This window comes from Sus scrofa, chromosome 14 (genome assembly GCF_054392235.1).
Source record: "Sus scrofa isolate SSC_HxYL_T2T_F1_AM1 chromosome 14, Sscrofa_HxYL_maternal_Yorkshire_Landrace_v2.0, whole genome shotgun sequence".
In the NCBI taxonomy this organism is placed as follows: Eukaryota; Metazoa; Chordata; class Mammalia; order Artiodactyla; family Suidae; genus Sus; species Sus scrofa.
The window spans coordinates 136,835,515-136,854,996 of NC_139396.1; the positions used below are offsets into that span (position 1 = coordinate 136,835,515).

General features: G+C 41.8%; 2 protein-coding genes across 21 annotated transcripts in view; both read right to left on the bottom strand.

Annotated features, from left to right (window-relative positions):
* The window catches only part of PCGF6 (polycomb group ring finger 6), a 1,082,924-nt gene that overhangs the window by 950,218 nt on the left and 113,224 nt on the right, over positions 1-19,482 (bottom strand). The gene's annotated exons all lie outside the window — the stretch shown is intronic.
* Positions 1-19,482, bottom strand: part of NT5C2 (5'-nucleotidase, cytosolic II) — a 166,077-nt gene that overhangs the window by 92,291 nt on the left and 54,304 nt on the right. For 5 of the 20 annotated variants that reach the window (XM_084995322.1, XM_084995326.1, XM_084995321.1 and 2 more), the window contains exon 1: positions 12,624-12,660. The exons of the other annotated variants lie outside the window; for them this stretch is intronic. The gene's annotated coding sequence lies outside the window, so the exon portion shown is untranslated. Of the gene's footprint in view, positions 1-12,623; positions 12,661-19,482 lie in introns of those variants that run through there. 20 annotated transcript variants of the gene reach the window in all.

A 19,482-nucleotide genomic window follows, 5' to 3' on the forward strand; every position in this document is an offset into this window, starting at 1 on the left:
TAAGGAGGCACATTATACACATAGCCCCTGATAACCCCAATCCTTGACAGATAAGCAAGTAAAACCAAGAAAGAATAGTGGTAGGTTAGTTGGTTATATCAATATGTTGCTGTCAAGGGTCCCCTCTGTAATAAGAGGACCACAAACCAATTTACTTACAAATACATTCCTTGGAAAAAAATGGAAGTCAGATCCAAATTTAGATTAATTCATCTAACAACACTGCTGAAAACCTAAATCCCAGTACTTGTTAATAATGTCACCTCTAACTTGAATAACATTTTGTAATAAAATATAGCTTTGAAAGTATTTTTATAAACTTGTCCCTTTTAATAAAATGCATGAAGGAAAATAATCACAAAATATTTTAAGATGAGAATATTAATTTTTCCCAAAAAGTAAGGCCCTTTAAAAGTGTGCTATGTATATGCACTTGTTAAATGTTTAACTTCCCCCTTTTTTTTTTCTGGCTGTGCCCATGGCATGCAGAAGTTCCCCAGGCCAGGGACTGAACCCAAGCCACAGCAGTGATACTGCCAGATCCTTAACCACTAGGTCACCAGGAAACTCCCCGTTAACTCTTTCCTTTTTTTTTTTTTTTTTTTTTAAGGGCTACACCTGAGGCATATGGAGGTTCCCAGGCTAGGGGTCTAATCGGAGCTGTTGCTGCTGTCTGTCCTATACCAGAGCCACAGCAAAGCCAGATCCAAGCTGCGTCTGTGACCTATACCACAGCTTAAGGCAATGCCAGATCTTTAACCCACTGAGCAAGGCCAAGGATCGAACCCGCAACCTCATGGTTCCTAGTCGGATTCGTTTCCGCTGTGCCACGACAGGAACGCCCCCAATAACTCTTTTAAATAGTTCATGAGGAGTATTTTTTTGTTCATTTCTCATTTCATGATTTTCATTCAGTTTTATTTTACCTTATTTTATTTTGTCTTTTTAGGGCCGCACCCAAGGCATATGGAAGTTCCCAGGCTAGTGGTCAAATCAGAGCTACATGCTTCCACCCTACACCACAGCTCACGACAACGCCAGATCCTTAACCCACTGACCAAGGCCAGGGTTGGAACCAAGTCCTCATGGATACTCGTCGGGTTCATTACCACTGAGCTATGACGGGAATTCCTCATTCAGAGTTCTTTATATCATTTGCCCCAGGTTGTACTATACATTTGTTAAAAGACCAACATTTCATAGTTGACACACCAAATGATACAGATGGCTAACAAATTCCAACTAACAAAATCAGACGTACCTATCCACATGTCACTTACTATATCCTCTACACCACTTTATTTTTCTTTTTTGCGCATTTACACTTACAGACATAAAGTATTTGACAGCTTTCATATTGTCAAGTACTTTTCTCAAAAATTTAAGTTCCATGAGGGTGAGACCTGTTTTGTTCACAGCTGTGTCCTCAGTTCCTTCAACTACAGACTTGATAGACACAGGAAGAAATAAACTCCTAAATCTCTACACTTGGAGCTCTTTGGTTTTCAAAAGCTAATTTTTGGTGTAAGTGTGAAAATGCAATATTACACAAATTCTTTCTAATGCTCTAAATGAATCTCCATGAAGTCTTATATTTGGTTCAGAAACACATAAGATTCTGGGCTTGATTAATGTAATATTTTGTTAGCCTTTCAACACCAAGCCTTAGAACAAAAGGTTCCTTGTTCTCTGATGGAAAATAAAACTGAGAAAACATCTTGTCAAATAAGAAATGTAGTACCTCTCGCCTGGACAATTTGTTTTTCTTAAGAAACAAATGCTAGAATCTCTAGACTGAAACAGTGACTAGAAAATACAAATTTATTCATATGTTCCTAAAGTTCCAAAAATATGCCAAAAAGACCTAAATTCTGCTATGTTCTCCTGAACATTTTACTGCTGCTACTCTAGCACTCCATTACCTCTGCCATATCACACAGAATGCTGTATTTGTTCTACATCTGCATATGGAAGCTGCTTCCAACTGAAAGTTTTGTGTAATACCGGACCTTCAACAATAACATGGTTATTGACAGAAAGGAACAAGAGAGCATGTAAAGAAAACATTTTAAATGACTGGGCTTGGAGTTCCTGTCATGGCTCAGCGGTTAGTGAACCCAACTAGTATCTATGAGGACGCGGGTTCCATCCCTGGCCCTGCTCAGTGGGTTGGGATCCAGTGTTGCCGTGAGCTGTGGTGTGGGCCGCAGACACGGCCTGGATCCAGCATTGCTGTGGCTGTGCTATAGACTGGCAGCTATAGCTCCAATTTGACCCCTAGGCTGAGAACCTCCCATGCCATAGGTGCAGCCCTAAAAATACCAAAAAATTTAAATTAAAAAAGTGATTGGGCCTGAGAATATGTAGTACAGTGGACCCCTTATCAGAGGAAAGATACATTCCAAGATACCCAGTGGATGCCTGAAACTGGATAGTACCTAATGCTACAGATACTATGTTTTTTCCTACATATACACACCTATGACGAAGTGTAATTTACAAATTAGGCACATAAGAGATTAACAACAATAAACAATAATAAAACAATGACAACAATACACTGTAACAAAGGTTATGTGAATGAACAGTCTCCCTCTCAAAATATCTTATTCTACTGTACTACTTCTTCTTGTAATGATATGAGACGCCTACGTAAGGAGATGAAGCTAAGGTGAATGACGTAGGCACTGTGACACGGTGCTAGGCTACTACTAATTTTCTGATGCTATATCAGGAGGAGGATCATCTGCTTGGGTGATCCTGGATTACCAAGCCATGAGGATATAAATGACGGGGGATCCCAGGAAGGATAGTACAAGATTTCATCACACTACTCAGAACAGCACACAATATAAAATTTAGGAATTGTTTATTTCTGGAATTCTCCACTTAATACTTTCAGTCTGTGGTTGACTGCAGGTAACAAAACTGTGGAATGTAAAACTACAAATAAGAGGGGACCACCATATGACTTTTATTTCTTCAAAATATTGCTAAACTTAATTACAGGCTTTCAAAAGCTAAAGCTGAACTGTTTTTACATTCAGTCAATATACAGCACTCTGTACCTTCAGTAATGACCCTTGAATTTTTTTTTAAAAGCAGATTAAAAATTCTGCTTTATTCAAAAGAACTCACTCTCTTACCAATGAGCTCCTGGCTCACCATTCATCCAACTTTGTTTCTGCTGGTAACTTTCCTCTTTCAAAATAACACAGAGATAAAAAATCAGACAGGCAGAAATAATCACCATGATATTTCTACGTTTTTGTATATACAATCATATTTATGGCTTAACTCACTTATTTGATAAAAATTCAGAGATATGCACAAGCTCAATGCCTAGTAATGCTAACATAATAACAGCTAACATTTATTGAGTGCTCATTTTTTTTCATGTGTTATTCTAAGCTCCAAACATACTTTATCTCACTGACTTTTCACAACAAACATAAGAATTAGATACTATTCATTATACAAAGAAGAAAACAGCATAGAGAAGTTAAATAATTCGACCAAGATCATAGACCCATACTTGCAGTGAAGACCACAGATTCTGGGGCCACACTGTCTGAGTTCAAAACCCAGCTATAACACTAATTAGCTTTATAACTGAGCAAATTATATAGTCACTTCAGTTTCTTCTACTCAAAAATGCTCAGAGTTGGAACAAGTATTTAATGCATTTATAAGTCTAAGGTGCTAAGAACAGTGGCTGACACATAGTGCATAATAAATTATTACTTGTATTACTAGAGTTCACAGAGTTTAATACTTGAGACCTCTACACAGTGTAGTGGCCTCTGCACGAAGCAGTAAATTATGTTTGAAGGAACGTTATAATGGGTTTCTACTTTTATAGAGTCAAAACTTCAGAGTGCCAGTTGTGTGTCAAAGGCTGTAATATCACACATTTTTTTCCCATCTAAGTATTCTAAATCTAATCTACTGTCTATAGGTTTCTTTCTTTCCTCAAAGTTCTCATTTCTACATCAGGTTATCTCATCAAACCTACTGCAATAGTCAATAATCCAAGATTAAAAATATGGCAGTTACTGATTTCAGATTTGTGAAAGATTCTGATGTTTACTCTGTAAGTTACATCTTGGTCTTATTTACAGTATGATATCAGTTAAATTTTTACAAATATATCTTAAAATTTTTACAATTTTGACACAATGTTTGAGTTGTTTCAACTGCTACACCTTTAGCACACTCAGATAATTCAAAATTTGCACTTTCTGCAATGCTCTGGCCCTAATTTAGAGCATAACAAAAGCTGTTCTGTTCTTATGAATTTACAGAATAATTTTATGACAAACAATGGTAGAAAAAGAACGTATAACAGAAATGCTAATTGAACACCATATTATAGGTAGACTAAGCAGAAAAAATAAATAGCATCTATAGGAGTTCCTGTCACGGCACAGTGGAAATGAATCCGACTAGTATCTGTGAGGATGCAGGTTCGATCCCTAGCCTTGCTTAGTGGGTTAAGGATCCAGCACTGCCGTGAGCTGTGGTGTAGGTCACAGACATGGCTTGGATCCTATGCTGCTGCGCCTGTGGTATAGGCTAGCAACTGGAGCTCCAATTTGACCCCTAGCCTGGGAACCTCCGTATGCCGCGGGAGTGACACTAAAAAAAGCAAAAAATAAAATAAAAATAGCATCTATAAACCTAAACATTTAAAAAAAAATCAAAACCTTGAAATTTTTAGAAGAAAACAGAGATGAAAAGTCATATTATGGCAACCAGGTAGGTCTTGAATAACAGACAATAACAACCAAAACTTTAGGAAAAAACAAAACAAACTTAACTATGTTAACATTTAAAGCTTATTCCTGCCAAAAACATTTAGTCCGAATTTAAACATGAGGAAATGATAAGACAAATCCAAATTGAAGGACATGCTACAAAACAACTGACTTGGACTCCTCAAATATATCAATATTATGAAAACACACAAAAATCTAGGGACCTGTTCATGGATCAAAAGTAACCAAAGGGGAGTTCCCATTGTGGCACAGTGGCAATGAATCTGACTAGGAACCATGAGGTTGTGGGTTCCATCCCTGGCGTCACTCAGTGGGTTAAGGATCCGGCATTGCCGAGAGCTCCGTTGTAGGTCACAGACGTGGCTTGGATCCCACACGGCTGTGGCTGTGGCATAGGCCAGAGGCTGTAGATCCAATGAGACCCCTAGCCTGGGAACCTCCATATGCCGCGGGTGTGGCCCTAAAAAGACAAAAAAGACCAAGAAAAAAAAAAAAAAAGTAACTAAAGGGACATGGTAACTAAATGTAATTCATGATCTTTGACTAGATCCTGGACCAGGGGTGGGGCTGGAGAATAACTATAAAGGTCCTATTGGGACAATTGAGAAATTTTTAATATGTACTGTATATTAGATAATAATGCTGCATTCATATTAAATGTGGTGATTGTACTGCAGTCTTGTAAGACATCCTTGTTTTTAGGACATTCAAATATATATTTTGAGAGATGAAGTGTCATGATGTCTGCAACTTACTTTTAAATGGTTCAGGGGAAAAAAATGTGCATATGAAGGAAAAAGTAAATGTGGCAAAATGTTAACAATTAGTGAATCCGGGTGAAGGTGTTAAGTGTATTCATTCAACTATCACTGCATTTTTCTGTAGGACTGAAACTGTACAAATAAAAACCTGAATAAATATAAAATTTACACACAACAAAAAGAAAGGGAAACCAAAGACTGAGAAGACAGCTGCAACACCATAAATGTAGTATGATCTTGGTATAGGGAAGAAGAGAACTACAAAGTAAGGATGGAAAAGCAAGTAACCCAACAGAAAAAAAGAATGAAATAAATAGCAATTCACAGAAAAGAAAATCTTACAATAAATGGAAAAGCAAATTAAAATGAAATTTATTTTATTTTAAATAAGAGTCTGACAACATCAATGTTTGAAAGGATATGGCAAAATGAGAACTCTCACAATCTGCTATTGGCTATTTAGTATTTTGGGAAACAATTTGGCATTATCTAATAAAGGTAAAAATCCTCGTACCCTACAACCTAAGAATTCCTTAGGCTTAGAATTCTCTCTCGCACATGTAAACAAGATGATACATCCAAGGATGTTTCTGGGAGTTCCCACTGTGGCGCAGTGGAAACAAATACGACTAGGAACGGTGAGGTTTCGGGTTCGATCCTTGGCCTCACTCAGTGGGTTAAGGATCTGGTGTTACCATGAGCTGTGGTGTAGGTCCCAGACTCGGCTCGGATCTGGAATTGCTGTGGTTGTGGCACAGACCTGCAGCTATAGCTCCGATTAGACCCCTAGGCTGGGAACCTCCATATGCTGTGGGTACAGCCCTGAAAAGACAAAAAGACCAAAAAAAAAAAAAAAGAATGTTTATTACAGCACTGTTAATAATAGCCAAAAAATCAGAAACCCCTAAATATTCATAAACAAACAGAATATATGCAATATATGCATTCTATAACGCCATATTATAAAGTAATTAAAATGGATGAACTAAAGATATACCTATCAACATGGATATGTAGCAGAAACAATGTTAAACAACCTCACTAATTACTAGGGAAATGCAAATTAAAACCACAATAAGATACCACCTCTCAATAGAAAGAATGGCTATTATCAAAAAAACAAGAAATAACAAGTGTTAGTGAGGATGTGGAGAGAAGGGCACCCCCTACACCATTGGTGGGAACATAAACTGGTGCAGCCACTATGGAAGATAGTATGGAGATACCTCAAAAAATTAAGAATACAGGAGTTCTCGTCGTGGCGCAGTGGTTAACGAATCCGACTAGGAACCATGAGGTTGCGGGTTTGGTCCCTGCCCTTGCTCAGTGGGTTAACGATCCGGCGTTGCCGTGAGCTGTGGTGTAGGTTGCAGACGCGGCTCGGATCCCGCGTTGCTGTGGCTCTGGCGTAGGCTGGTGGCTACAGCTCCAATTCAACCCCTGGCCTGGGAACCTCCATATGCCGTGGGAGCGGCCCAAGAAATAGCAACAACAACAACAACAACAACAAAAGACAAAAAAAAGACAAAAAGACAAAAAAAAAAAAATTAAGAATACAACTACCATGTGATCCAGTTATCCCACTTGTGGATATTTATCCAAAGATATGAAAAGACTAATCTGACAAAAGATATCTGTACCCCTATGTTCATCCTGGCATTATTTATAATAGCCAAGACTAGAAACAAATTAAATGCCCATCAATAGATGAAAAGATATGGTATACATACATACATACGTATACACACACACACAGATACACACAAACACACTGGAATGCTATTCAGCCAAGAAGATGGTATCTTGCCGTTTGCAAAAACATGGATGGACTTAAGGATATTATGCTAAATTTAGAAATAAGTCAGATGGAGAAAGACAAATACCACATGAGTTCACTCATATGTGGAATATAAAAAACTAATGAACAAACCAAACCAAACAAAAATTGAGACAGAACAGAGTAGTAGTGGCCACAGAGCGAGCAGTTAGGGGGAGAGCAAAAATGGGGGAAGGGACTCAATTGCATGCTGAGGGATGAACACTACATTTTTGGTGGTGAGCAGAAAATACACAGAAGGCAGCACATGTGAAACTTACATGTTATAAACAATGCTATATCAACAAAATAAATGTTTAAAAAAAAATAGCCCCATACTGGGATAGACATGGAAATATAGGCTGGGCAAGAAGTTAAACGTACCCCCCCCCCCAAATCTTCATATAAGCTTCTTTCATAAATGCTTATCATAAAATCATCATAGCATCTTCAAAAATAAAAATAAAAACAATGTTGAATTTAAAAAGTTGCAGGATCATGTGTATAATACATTAAACAAGAGTATATGCAATTTTATGGACATCTACATATCAGTAAAAGTATAAAAGTAGGATGGGAATGGTAATTACTGAATTAGTGAGGGGGCAAGAGAGGGAAACAAATCAGTACGGATTCATACAGGCCTCAACTGTATCTACAGTTTTATCCCTTTTAAAAATATAGTAAACTGGAGTTTCCGTCGTGGCGCAGTGGTTAACGAATCCGACTAGGAACCATGAGGTTGCGGGTTCGGTCCCTGCCCTTGCTCAGTGGGTTAATGATCTGGCGTTGACGTGAGCTGTGGTGTAGGTTGCAGACGCGGCTCGGATCCTGCGTTGCTGTGGCTCTGGTGTAGGCCGGTGGCTACAGCTCCAATTCAACCCCTAGCCTGGGAACCTCCATATGCCGCGGGAGCGGCCCAAGAAATAGCAACAACAACAAAAAGACAAAAGACAAAAAAAAAAAAAATAGTAAACTGAAAAGAGAAATTAGAAAATGGAAAAAAAAAAACCCACAAAGTAAATATGATGGTCTATAATTACAATAATCATTATTTGCTGTATTTTGAAATATTTCATATTTTTAAATAAATTTAAACATTAAAGAAACTCCATTAAACTGAACTATGGAGTGTTAAAAACACACATCCACTGGACATCTGAAATGGAAACATACGAATACAGTGGTCTCTCAGTATCTTCGGGATGGGGGATGGGGGTTGGGGGTTGGGGGGTACTTCCAGGACATCTCCTCACCCCACACCCCCACTCACCCCCTGCCACCCTCACAGATACCAAAATTCCCAGATGCTCAAGTCCCTTATGTAAAATAGTGCACTACAGTCGTCCTCCATTTTTTTCCTCATTCTGCAACCAGATACTGGATACAAAGGGCCTACTGTACCCAATAAATTTACTGATATGTATATTTTACATATGTATATATAAGATACACATATACACACACATATACTTTACACATGAAACTTCAGGCACCAGATCTTAGTCCTCTCTTTCCAAGCAGACCCTGATACAGCAGGCTTTTTCATCTCACACTCTTGATAATGCTTCCCAACCAAAAGAAATGCACAAAAGGTAGGAACAAATGGTTCAACACTCTCAAAGTCAATTTATTCTTTCTGATTCTGTATTCCACCTAAAACGGGAGCAGTTTTGATGCTCTGCTGGCAATTTTGCGATTGGGGCAGGGTTAGCTGCTAAAGCTGTTTTCCACACACAAAAAAAGAAAAAACAGCCACTGCAAACTTTGGTAACCAATCACAGAACACAAATTTCAAATGGTAAAAAGTCATATTAGATTTACTGTATCATATGACAAGGACCTTAGCACTCCATTATGACTGGCTATCAATTTCCTGAAAGCAAGTTACTTTTTGAGATCTGAACCTAAAAAACAAAACAAACTAAGCTACTCATAACGAAAAGTTATCTTACTTCATAAATTCTGGTCTATCTGCAAGAAACCCATGCAGCATACTTGTAAACTGTTTACCAGAATCTCTCCAGTTTCATCTCAAACTATGCTCTACCAGCAGCACCCACTGTTTTTTGTTTTTTTTTTTTTGGCTGCAACCACAGAAGTTCTGGAACCAGGGATCAAACTCACACCAAAGCGGTTACTGGAGGCATAGCAGTGACAAGCCAGGTCCTTAACCCACTAAGCCACCAGGGAACTCCCAAGCCCTTTTTCTTAGGAGAAAGCAATCTATTCATTAAACCCTTAATATGTGCACTTTTACATCTTCTCCCTTCTCTCAAGGGTCACCTTCTCTATGATGTTTTCCCTGATCCCAACCATCTACAGTTATTTTTCCACTTTGAACCAAAAAAGTGAGTGAGGCTCTCTAAGGTTAAGTTCTCCAATGCTGCAAGGATGTAAGTGGCAAGCCAGGTCTCAAACCCAGATTCCAAAACCCAGGCCTTTAAACATATGTGATGCTGTCTCTTGGCTCAGGGTTCTGTGTATTGACTGTCTTTACTGCTCACATGTCATTTAACATATGTCCTGTGATATTTAACATTTTGTGTTCTGAGATGTTGTCTAAGCAGCTCAAAATATTGCATTCATTCAACAAAAATTTACTGACAGCCTGTATGCCAGGGATTGTTGACTAATGGGCATAAAAGCATGTTACAGAGCCTCCATAAACGCGAAGTCGCTGAATTCTCTAAATACACAGACATCCCAGGAATGGGGGGAAGTGCAAACTTTAAAATATGTACACAACAATTATAACTACATAAAAATTAGTGCATTTACTTAAGAACTATAAAGATTAGGTATTTATCATAAATAACATGATAAAGTTTTTTTTTTTTTTTTCTTTTTGTCTTTCTGTCTTTTGTTGTTGTTGTTGTTGCTATTTCTTGGGCCGCTCCCGCGGCATATGGAGGTTCCCAGACTAGGGGTTGAATCAGAGCTGTAGCCACCGGCCTACGCCAGAGCCACAGCAACTCAGGATCCGAGCCGCGTCTGCAACCTACACCACAGCTCACGGCAACGCCGGATCGTTAACCCACTGAGCAAGGGCAGGGACCGAACCCGCAACCTCATGGTTCCTAGTCGGATTCGTTAACCACTGCGCCACGACGGGAACTCCTGATAAAGTTTTTTTAACTACTGAATTTAATTTAAGCTTTTTCTTTTTTTTTAATATTTATTTATTTTCCTTTGTTTCTGCTTAATTTCTTTTTTTTTTTTTTTTTTGGTATCTCTTGGGCCGCTCCCACGGCATATGGTGGTTCCCAGGCTAGGGGTCTAATCGGAGCTGTAGTCTCCGGCCTACACCAGAGCCACAGCAACTCGGGATCTGAGCCGCGTCTGCAACCTACACCACAGCTCACGTCAACACCAGATCATTAACCCACTGAGCAAGGGCAGGGACCGAACCCTCAACCTCATGGTTCCTAGTCGGATTCGTTAACCACTGCGCCACGACGGAAACTCCGAATTTAAGCTTTTTGATAAGAGAGGCAAGCAATAAAAACATATCCTTTTTTCAAAAAAACACATTTTGTGTGCTTTCTTTCCCCACTAAACAGTAGCAATAGCCTAGAGACAGGTGAATGAACATTCCTCCTAACATTCCACTGTAATTTGCCTTTCTTTAGGAAGATACACCTGATTTCACTAGTAAGGCTTTGCCGATACCTGAAGTAAATATCTATATACATATTCCTACAATCATAAACTTTTGGAAACCTTTAGCTGATGGCAAATTTTCATACAATGGAATCAAATCTTGGAACTGAATGGACCCTTGCTGAGCATCTCCTTCCGCCCTCTCGTTTTACAGATTAGTTGGTCACTAAACTCTAAAATCTAAATACTGGGTTGATAAGAATAATGCAGCAACCCATACTACCGAAATGTAGCTGCTGATATTGCCACAGAAATGCATTTCAAAAATAAGGTCTGTGTGCTAGCATCAGCCCAGCATGTGGAGTTCTGCTTTTAATTACTAGCTGTGTCTTCTTGAACTTAACCTCTTCAGGCCCGGATGTTTTCATCTTGGTAAATTCTAATCACTACTGAAAAGTGTCCAGGTAAATATAGAAAAAGACCTCAATAATATTAAGTTTTCACGGTGAATGGCACTGTTTCACATTACAGGTAGCAGAGTTTGCATCCGCTGCCTTAAGAGGCAAAAGAGTTGTAGAGACATTATGAAACAAGTTCAATCAAGAGGAACCAGTCTGCACCTGGACATGCACACTCGCGCACACACAACCTTATAAATGGTTGGTGACTAGTCATTGCAGAGCACTGCACTTAGAATGCATCCTCAAAACAACGGCCCAAAGCCGAGAGCAAGGGAAACCACTACATCTGACACCCAGCTCTACCTACAGCCTTGAACAGCTGAGGCCTACCGGAGTCAAAACTCCCAAACGTCACGCTTACAACTAGTGGTTAGGCCTCAGATTTGCATCTCACTCTCGGCCCGCTCTCTCGAGAGCTTCGGGGGTCCCCAGGAAATGGCAACGCATTGACTGCCACCGGACAGCTGGCCCCTGACTTGGGAGCAACTGGAAAATAACAAGCACGGTTTTTGTGGAGGCTTGCAATTCGATGTGCGCTTTCCAGGAAGTGCTGCAAACGACAAAACTGGCATGTGGGCAATCAGTTGGCAATTTCTTGTGGTTCTTGCTACAACGTTCTCAACCCTGCGTACTAACTCGGAAGCCGGCTAGTTCCTCGCGGTCGACCGGGATCGCGCAAGGGGTGGGGAGGCCGGTTAAGAGAGCAGACAAGCAGGCTTCGGGAGAGGAAGCCCGCCGTCGGCCCGAAAAAATAAGCAGATCTGAGTAAAGGGGTGTCCGCCTGCGGCGGGATGGGGGCTGCCACCAGTGTGAGGGAAAAGCGGGGAAACGGGCCGGAACGCGGCAGGGCTGGCTGCAGAGACGAAGGGCCGCGCTCCAAGGAAAGGCGGGTCCCCGCGAGCCCAAGGCCGGGAAACAATGGCGCGACCGTGACGTGGGGCTGGGGGCGTCGCTGCGGCGCGGAGGAAAGGGCTGCTCAGAGGCGGGGGTGACTTGGGGCTGGGTGTGTGAGGAGGCGCCGGTGCGAGGTCCGCGGGCTCGCAGGCGGGCGCTCGGACCAAGAGGGGCTTGAGGGGCGCAGCGAACGGGTGGGGCCCGGGCGGCGGCAGGCGGGGACCCCTGACCCAGGTCGCGCGCTCTGCCGCGCACCCTCCCTCGCCCGCCCGCTCTTTCCCCGCCCGCCCGCGGGTCCCACCGCACTCACCGGCCCCGCCGCACGGCAGCAATCCCAGCGCGCAACTGCCGCAGCCGCCTGGGCGCGCGCCCTCCCCGCCCCCGCCGCCCCGGCCCGGTCCCCGCCCCCTGCTCGCGCCCGGCCAGGGACCGGCGCGCTGTTCCGTTCCCCCGCGCAGCCGCAGAACACCGTTGCCGCGACGCTCCCTGGCTGCGCAGCGATATAGAAGCCACTAAACAGGCCCGCGACTCGCGAGTCTGGGAATCTTCAGACAACACTGCCTGCTGCCGAGCTGTGGGTTGACGCACGTTAACAACCCTTCCTTATCCTTTAGGTCTCCATGCCTAGTCTTTCTGCCGGGCCCTGACTACCTTGCTTACTCCGACGCTTTTTCTTCGAGGGTGGGAGCATCTGTCTTCACAGCCATAGAAACTTCCAGTCCAGAGACTTCAAAAACTATCCGGTCCAGACTCCCAAACAACGCTTGAATTCCAAAGATAACTAAAAGTACCTGCTTTAGAGTTCACCAGGGTTCGAATCCCAGTTCCACAACTTACAAACTGTGTCACCTTTGGGCGAGCTACCTGACCTCATCATACCCAGTTCTGAACTTTCACTCTCTGGCCAAGTCCTACCCTTGGAACCTCAGAGAACAGGTCTAATTTCTCTAACATCTTCTACTTTTAAGGTACTTAAACACTTCTGCCTAAGGTCTTTTCTTATTCAAGACCAGTATCTCCTGTTCCTTCCATTGTTCCTCCTATGCCCTGGTTTTGAGGGTCTTTGTCCTCATTCTTCTCATGCACCTAGTCAGTTTGACTGTGGCTCCTTTAGAGTTTGTTGTCCAAGACTGTCTGCGGTTCCATCAGAGCAAAGCAGGATCTAGCGTCCTCCTTCCTCCTTGCATTCATGCAATAAAGTTCTGGCACCTGCACTACCGGCTTATACCACAGCCTCAGCAACACGGGATCAGAGCCATGTCTTTGACCTACATACACAGCTCATGGCAACACTGGATCCTTAACCCACTGAGCGAGGCCAGAGATCAAACCCGCCTCGTGCATCCTAGACGGGTTCATTACCACTCAGCCGAGAACTACCAGAAATCCCTCCAAGACTTTTTTTTTTAAGTGCTCTGCTGGAGCATTTTTACCCTCTCTTGAGTTTTTGAGCCAACTGCAGTTCAAGTCAGCTGAGGATGGACTTTGGGCTTCTCACCTACTAGATTTTTCAGGATATGTGGGGAGATGAAGTAGGATTGGAAGGTAGTCTAACACTAAACCAGCGTGCATGGAAAAAGGCCAGAGTTTGTGTCTAAAGATCATGTCACTAAGCAAAGATAGGTAGGTAGGTAGATAGATAGATAGAAGGAAATAAGGAAGGAAATAAGTACTTACGTTCATAGGGGTTTCTAAGTACTTAGAAGGAAATAAGTACTATGTTCATAGTGGTTTACTCTAAGTGATAAGACTTTGGAGTGGTTTCTTCTTCATACTTTTTCATAAATTTCCCAAATTTTCTACTTTTTTTTTTTTTTTTTTTTTTGCTGCACCCTCAGCATGTGAAAGTTCTGGGCCAGGGATAAAACTCTCACCAAACTTGCAGCCTGCTCCATGGCTATAGCAACACCGGATCCTTAACCTGCTGTGCCACAAGGGAACTTCCTTTTCTACACTGTTTGTATTACTTTTATAATCAATAAGTTCCTTTCCAAAAGAAAGAAAAAAGTTTTTTGGCCACACCTGTGTCATATGGAAGTTCCTTGGCCAGGGATCAAATCCATGCCACTGCTATAGCAACGCTAGATCCTTAACCTACTGCGCCACATGAGAACTTCCAGAAAAAAAAATTTTTTTTAATCAGATGAAATAACTTAGGGAAAGAAATGGGAAACAAAGCTAAGACATAACAGACTAGGAGAAAACATTTATAATACATAAAATAAAGGATTTGTATCTGGAACATAAAAAGGACTCAACAAATCAATAAGGAAAAAAATCCACTAGAAGAGTAGGCCAAAAATATAAATAGGCTGTTCACAGAAAAGAAAATATAAATTTCCAATAAGCACAGAAAAAGATGCCCAACCTCAGTACTAACTAGTGAAATGGAAATTAAAACTGAAATTGGCAACAATTTTCAAGCTTCGTGATATCAAAAGAATGTAAAGTGGTGTGGCCACTTTAGAGGAAAACTGAACAAAATCTATTAAATCCATGTCTCAATGTCACTTCTAGCTCTCTACTATAATTCTATATGCATATGGAGGGATGTTCAGGATAACTGCTATGATATTGCTAATAAAGAAAGTTGAGGAGTTCCCCGTCGTGGCGCAGTGGTTAATGAATCTGACTAGGAACCATGAGGTTGCGGGTTTGGTCCCTGCCCTTGCTCAGTGGGTTGACGATCCGGTGGTGCCATGAGCTGTGGTGTAGCTCGCAGATGCGGCTCGGATCCCAAGTTGCTGTGGCTCTGGCGTAGGCTGGTGGCTACAGCTCCGATTAGACCCCTAGCCTGGGAACCTCCGTATTCTGCGGGAGCGGCCCTAGAAAAGGCAAAAAGACAAAGGAAAAAAAAAAAAAGAAAAGAAAATTGAGACTCTGACAAGATGCCCATCAGTAGAGGAATGGCTAAATAAAATGCAGAATACTCATTTAATCGAATTCCCTAGAAAATTTAAAGGAAGTGACCTTGGAGTTCCTGTCGTAGCTCAGCAGTTAATGAACCCAACTACCATCCACGAGGTTGCAGGTTTGATCCCTGGCCTCGCTCAGTGGGTTAAGGGTGCAATGTTGCCTTGAACAGTGGCATAGGTTACAGATGTGGCTCAAATCCTGCTTTGCTGTGGTTGTGGTGTAGGCCAGGAGCTACACTCCAATTCAACCCCTAGTCTGGGAACTTCCATATGCCACAGGTGTGGCCCTAAAAAGACGATGTGTGTATATATACATATTGTTGAATGAATCAGCAAACTGCAGCATGAGATTGATTTATTTTATATCTATATTATATATAGATAATATATATATATTATCTTTTTAGGGCCACACCCGCAGCATATGGAGGTTCCCAGACTAGGGGTCTAATTGGAGCTGTAGCTGCTGGCCTCTGCCACTGCCACAGCAATGCCAGATCCGAGCCGCATCTGCGACCTACACCACAGTTCATGGCAATGCCAGATCTTTACCCACTGAGCGAGGCCAGGGATCAAACCCACAACCTCATGGTTCCTAGTCGGATTCATTTCTGCTGCACCACGATGGGAACTCCCTGATTTGATATTTTAAAAAACTCTCCCCAAAATGCATAACTCTGGTCTAATTATGAAGAATCATCAGACAAACCTGAATTGAGGGATATTCTACAAAATATGTGACCTGGACTCTTCAAAGTGTTAAGGTCATGAAAGCCAAGAAAAGACTGAGAACAATTACAGATCAGAGGAAACTAAGGAGACAGGGCAACCAAACTCAGTGTGGGATCCTGGACTGGATACTGAAACAGAAAAAGGACATTAGTGGGAAAACTGGTAAAGTTCTAGTGAATCTATGGTTTAGTTAATAGTATGGTACCAATGTTAACTTCTTAGTTTTGACTATTGAACCAGAGTTGCATAAGCTGTTAACATTAAGGCAAACTGAGTGAAAGGTATACTGGAACTTTCTATGCTATTTTTGTAACTCTCCTGTAAATTTAAAATTATTTCAAAATAAAAAGTTAAAAAGAAAATCATGGACTTGGAAAATAGACTTGTGGCTGCCTGATGGGAGAGGGAGGGAGTGGGAGGGATCAGGAGCTTGGGGTTATCAGACACAACTTAGAACAGATTTACAAGGAGATCCTGCTGAGTAGCATTGAGAACTATGTCTAGATACTCATGTTGCAACAGAACAAAGGGTGGGGGGAAAAAAAAGGGAAAAAAATGTAATGTATACATGTAAGGATAACTTGATCCCCTTGCTGTACAGTGGGAAAATTAAAAAAAAAATAAAAATAAAAATTTAAAACAAAACGCAGACATAAATACCACTCTTTCCTGTCGTCACTGCTATAGACAATGTTTCTGTGTACCCTTTAGATTCATATGTTGTGATGATGGTTGTACAAATATAATAAAATTCATTGAATTTAAAAAAAAATATGAGGCGTTCCCATCGTGGCTCAGTGGAAACAAATCTGACTAGTATCCATGAGGATGCAGGTTCAATCCCTGGCTTTGCTCAGTGGATAAAGGATCCAGTGTTGCTGTGAGCTGTGGTGTAGGCCAGCAGCTACAGTTTTGATTCAACCCCTAGCCCAGGAACCTCCATATGCCTTGGTTGTGGACCTAAAAAGACCAAAAAAAAAAGGGAAACCTAATCCCCATTGTGTTGATATCTGGAGATAGGCATTTGGGAGGTTATTAGGTCACCAAGGCAGAGCCCCCATAAGTGGAATTAGTGCCCTTATGAAAGGGACCCAAGAGAGGACAGGTGGGATGGGATGGGGGTTTGGGATTGGCGCATGCACACTGTGGTATGGAATGACTGGCCAATGTGGACCTGCTGTATTACACAGGGAACTCTACCCAATATTCTGGGAAAATCTATATGGCAAAAGAATCTGAAAAATTTAAAAAAAGAGAGAGAGAGACCCCAGAGAGCTTCCTACTCCCTCCTACCTTGTGAGGACACAGCAAGAGGATAGCTATTTCTGAACCAGGAAGTGGGTCTTCACCACTGAGTCTGCTGATACCTTGCTCTTGGACTTCCCAGCTTCTAGAACTGTGAGAAACAAATTTCTATTGTTTAGATGCCACCCGGTCTCTGCTATTCTGTTATGGCAGCCTGAACTAAGACAACTGCACATGGTTTGTAGGAGATTTTGAAAACAGATTGTAAGGCTACCTACCAAAATCTTTTATCAGAGGTTATCCTTAAAGATAGGGGGTCATGTCGAAAGAGAGTCTTAGCTTTAGTTTTAATATTCTTGGAGATAAATGTACAGATGTATTTCTTTTTTAATCGAAAATTAATTTTTTAAAATGAAAAAGAAAGCAAAAGGACAAGATACTTGGCCTCATGATTTTCAGGAGTAAGACAAGCCATGCCAACCAACCATAAAACAACCTTCTAATAATGGGTCGGGGAGACAGAGGAAGCCTTAAATGACTTGCTTAGGGTCTCTAACTTGACATTGGCTGAGGGGCCCAGGCAGCACTTGGTAAGAAAGGCCATCCCACTGTGGCCTTGGATGGCCTCTCACCAAACTTCCTGCCCGAGCACTCACATGGCTTCCCTACCCCTTTGTTAACCCAATTTCTCCCCAGAATACCTTAAACTCTGAGTCACCCAGAATGTGAGCTGCATTCACAGGTCACTCATCAGTTTTCTGCTTCTTGGCAGAACCCCTCAGAGAAATTCAAGCATTGCTCAACACCCTGGCCTGGAGCCTAGAAACAGCCTGCCCCCAAATCTTGTTCCCAGGAAGTATTCAGTCATAGATCCAATCAGCCAGCTTTAAAGTCTCTTCTCTTTTTCCTCCCTCCTTCTCTAACAGCATAAGGCCAGCACTTACTGCCATAAGTAGCCGTACAGGCATTACGGGTAGAGACAGTTAATCAGAAAAAATTTAGTCTAGCTAGAAACATCTAGTCCAACTTGAGACAGGACATCCATTTAAGACTTAAGAGCACCTACATCTCTTCAAAAATATGCACTCAGCTCCTACCAGGTGCCTAATACTGATCCACAGAAACATGAGTTTCTGCCCTCATGCAGGTTTCTAAGTGCTTGGAGAGATGGACTTTATTTTTTTAATTTTTTTTATTTTTTGTCTTTTTTGCTATTTCCTGGGCCGCTCCCGCGGCATATGGAGGTTCCCAGGCTAGGGGTCGAATCGGAGCAGTAGTCGCCGGCCTACGCCAGAGCCAGAACAACAACGCGGGATCCGAGCCACATCTGCAACCTACACCACAGCTCACGGCAACGCGGGATCGTTAACCCACTGAGCAAGGGCAGGGACCAAACCCGCAACCTCATGGTTCCTAGTCGGATTCGTTAACCACTGCTCCACGACGGGAACTCCTGGACTTTAAAAAAACAAATAATTATTTTGTAAGTATTATGCAGGAAAAGTAAAAGATGCTCTGAGGGAGAACAAAATAGGGTCTTGATGAGGATCCCAGGAAACATTCCCCTAAGGAAGTAACATCTCAGTAAGACCTGCAGGACCAATAGGACTTTTTAAGTAAAAAAAGTAATAGAGGGGCTTACTTGGAGGAGGAGAGAATTTCTAAAAGAGGGACCAGTGGGTACAAAGGCCCCAAATTAGGGATGAGCCTTATATTTCCACAGAATAACCAGAAGCCTAGAGAGAAAGGGAGAAAGTGACCAAAAAATGGTCCTGGAAGGAGGCAGGGCTAGACATCACAGGACACTGTAGACCATATAAATGATCTGGAATCTTACTGGAAGTTCAGTGGAGAGTAACCGATGACATAAGAGGACTGCAGAGATCAATTTATTTTGTACTATTATTATCATCATTTTAAAAATTATTTGGCCCTGCCTGAGGCATGCGGAAGTTCCTGGGCCAAGGATTGAACCCACCTGCAGCACTTACCAGAGCCACAGCAGTGACAACGTCAGATCCTTAACCACTAGTCAACCAAGGAATTCCCATCTGCCATTTAAGTGAATGGAATGTAAACAACCAATCAATGGCCTCAACATTCATGAACATTCATTTGAATCAAGCAAAAATCTAGTAGGTGCCCATTGAAAACTTCCATTGGATTTACAACGTAAGATTGTAAGAGACAGGAGTTCCTGTTGTAGCTCAGCAGAAACAATTCTGACCAGCATCCATAAGGATGCAGGTTTGATCCCTGGCCTCACTCAGTGGGTTA